This window comes from Octodon degus, unplaced genomic scaffold, assembly GCF_000260255.1.
Source record: "Octodon degus isolate 3935 unplaced genomic scaffold, OctDeg1.0 scaffold00423, whole genome shotgun sequence".
NCBI lineage: Eukaryota > Metazoa > Chordata > Mammalia > Rodentia > Octodontidae > Octodon > Octodon degus.
The window spans coordinates 96,664-99,714 of record NW_004524999.1 but is presented as its reverse complement, the minus strand read 5'-3'; the positions used below and the strand labels follow the sequence as shown (position 1 = coordinate 99,714).

The following is a 3,051-nucleotide window of genomic DNA, read 5'->3' as shown; positions in this document are numbered from 1 at the left end:
TTTGTTTCTCAATAAAATTATGGGGGGAAAAAAGAAATAAATCAACAGAGAATGGGAAAAAAAAAGAATTTTGGCTAGTCCAAAAGGGTTCCTTCTTTTAAGAGTTTCAGGAAACTACACACTGCATCTTTGTTAGTATCGGTGACATTTGTTTGGAGCAAATTCAGCTCCAGGGGCTACATGGTTGAAAGCAGGCGGGGTTCCACCAATTGCCTCAATTCCTTCCATCGTAGTAGCCTGGCCAAAGCATTCACTTGTTGGTGATGTCAATCCCAAGGTTCCATATGGCATCATAGTGGCAGGTCCTGGAAGAGCCGGGGTACCAACTGTCACTGGAGCAGGGGCATGGTGCCTCTGCTGTTCTGTTTATGCCCATAGAACCTTCCACAGCCGTCTGGCCCATCTGTATCTCTTGTTCTCATGTATCGGGAAGGTTCCCTTGAATCCTTCCTGCTGTCACCTCATCATCTCTTCATGTTCCTGCCAAATTTTTCCTTCACAGTGCCTATACTCCTCTTCCTGCCTGAGCTCCAGTTGCTTTAGTTTTTGGGCCTCTTGGTTATGCAGCTTTTCCATTCTCTGAAGTTCTTCTTGGTGTTTCATCCAATCCTGCCTCATCAGCATAACCTGGTACTCATGGTGAGCAGCCTCCATTTCCGTCTCCAGCTTCTCATGGGCTTCCTTGATGTTGCAGTCTATGTGGATCCTGCTGTTGCTTCTTCACCTCAATAAGTGCCTTCCATCATGTGGCATATTCATATTCAAAGGAGCCAGACTGTACAAATCGAGGTGGCTGCTCTCACTCCTTGTGAAACTGCTGGTTCTTTATAGCAAACTTTTCTGGAAATCCTTCTTCATCATCTAACTGGTCCATATGCTCTCCAGTCACAAGCCGAGGAAATGTGATTAGTAGAAAAGATCCTTCACTGCATCTGTCCAGAGCTTTTTGTGCAGTTGGTTTCTCTGAGAACTCAACAAAGCCTTTTCCTGAGGGTCTTCTTTGGTCATTCACAGTGACTACAGAACTTTCCACCTGGCCAAACACATAAAAGGCTTCTTCCAATAGTTTGTTGGACAAGTACTGAGGAAGGTTTTGGACTGTAAGGGAAGCACTATGGCAGGCAAAGCACACACACACATTTGTTTTCCACAAAGAGGCATATTATCCAGCTCCACTTTGGCAATCTCTGCAAGAGTTCATGTTTCCAAGTGGACAAAGCCAAAGCCTTTATCCTTGTGAACGAAAACTTCTCCTTCTTTCCCTTATTTCTCAAATAGTTTCCTCACTTCCTCCTCAGTGATATCAGGGAGCAGATTGCCCACAAAGAGGCAGCTACATTGGGTAAATGTCTTCTTTCCTGGACTCCTAAAATTCTTCAGGTCAATAGTCAAACCTTCATTTTGGCTACTGGCCTGTTGTCCCTTTCCAGGTTTTGGTGCTGGTGGCTGCTGCTGCTGCTGTTGCTGCTACTGCTGCTGGTGGTGATACTGATGATGCTTCCTTGGAATCTGGTTCTGTTCCTCCAAGTTAAAGATCTTATTCCTCTGCATTTTTATACCCTCAACTTGATTGAATACAGCAAATTGTCTCCAGTCCTAACTTTGACTCTGCCAATACCAATAATCCTCTCTATAGAGTAACGGCGATGTTACCCAGGCTCCACCATCCCCAGAAAAGAGTGGCTTTACTGTTAACACTAAAAAAAAAAAAATCAATGTTGTTTCTGTACATGAATAAAAAACTCACTGAAAGTGAAATTAGGGAAACCTTTCATAATAGCATCCAAAAAATGAAATACCCAGGAACAAATCTAATGAAGGATGTAAAAGACCTCTGCATTGAACACTAAAGTACTCTGAAAAAAAGAAACTGGAAGGAGATTTCAGAAAATGGAAAGATATCCCTTGCTCTTGGCTAGGAAGAGCCAATATTGTGATAAGGGTCTACTTCCAAAACTGTTATACATATTTAATGGAATTCCAATAAAAATTCCAACAGTGTGTCTCACAGTATTAGATAAAACAATCCTGAAATTCATTTGAAACCAGAAAAGACCTAGAAGAGCAAAGACAATTCTGGGCAACAAAGGCAAGGCAGGGAGCATCACAATCCCCAACTTGAAATTATACTATGACCCCTGGTACTGCATGCTGTCCTGGGTCCAGGATTCCAGGCATGCCATGCCAGCCTCGAAACCAGGCGTGGTGGTGCATGCCTGTAACCCCAGCACTAAGGAGGCTGAGACAAGAGGATCAACTCATCAAAACTGTGTAGGGAGACCCTGTATCCAAAAAAAAAAAAAAAAGTAACTGTGATTAAAAACAGCATGCTACAGGCAAAGCAAAGCAAAACAAAACAAACAAACAAACAAAAAAAAAAAACAGACTTGAGGATCAGTGAAACAGATTGGAAGATATGGAAACAACTCTAGACATACTCAGCCACCTTATCTTTGACAAAGGCACCAAACACATTCACTGGAAGAAAGATAGGCTTTTTAATAAATGGCGTGGTGACTCCTCAAAAAACTAGGAATGGAAATTGCATTCAACCCAGCTATTCCCCTTCTGGGTATTTTCCAAAAAGAACTGAAAACATCATCCTATAGTGATATGTGTGCATCCATGTTTATAGCAGCACAGTTTTTCATAGTGAAATCTTGGAAACAATCAAAATGCTTACCACTTGAGGAATGGATGAAAAAGATGTGGTATTTTTTGTGCAATGGAGTATTATTCAGTGTCTTAGCTACTCTTCTTTCATTGCTGGGAAAAATACCCGACACTCAAAATAAAGGAAGGAAAGGTTTATTTAGCTCACAGTTACTGCAGGTTTCAGTCCACACTCAGCTGGCTCCAAAGCAGCCTGGCACAAGGCAGAGGGCAACCTTTCATGGCAATGGCAAAGAGCAAGAGCACAAAGGAGGAGTGGCAGCAGCTCAAGTAGCTAGCTTCTTTTCCCTCCTTACATTGTAATGCAAATCACCTGCCCCAGGGCAGGTGCAGCATCCATACCCACAGTAATCAATCACAAACTCCAGATGCACCCCC

General features: G+C 42.7%; 1 pseudogene; it reads right to left on the bottom strand.

The window, feature by feature from the left end:
• Positions 1–132: 132 nt before the first annotated feature.
• On the bottom strand, positions 133–1,551 carry LOC101565106 (annotated as a pseudogene).
• Between the last annotated feature and the right edge of the window lie 1,500 nt (positions 1,552–3,051).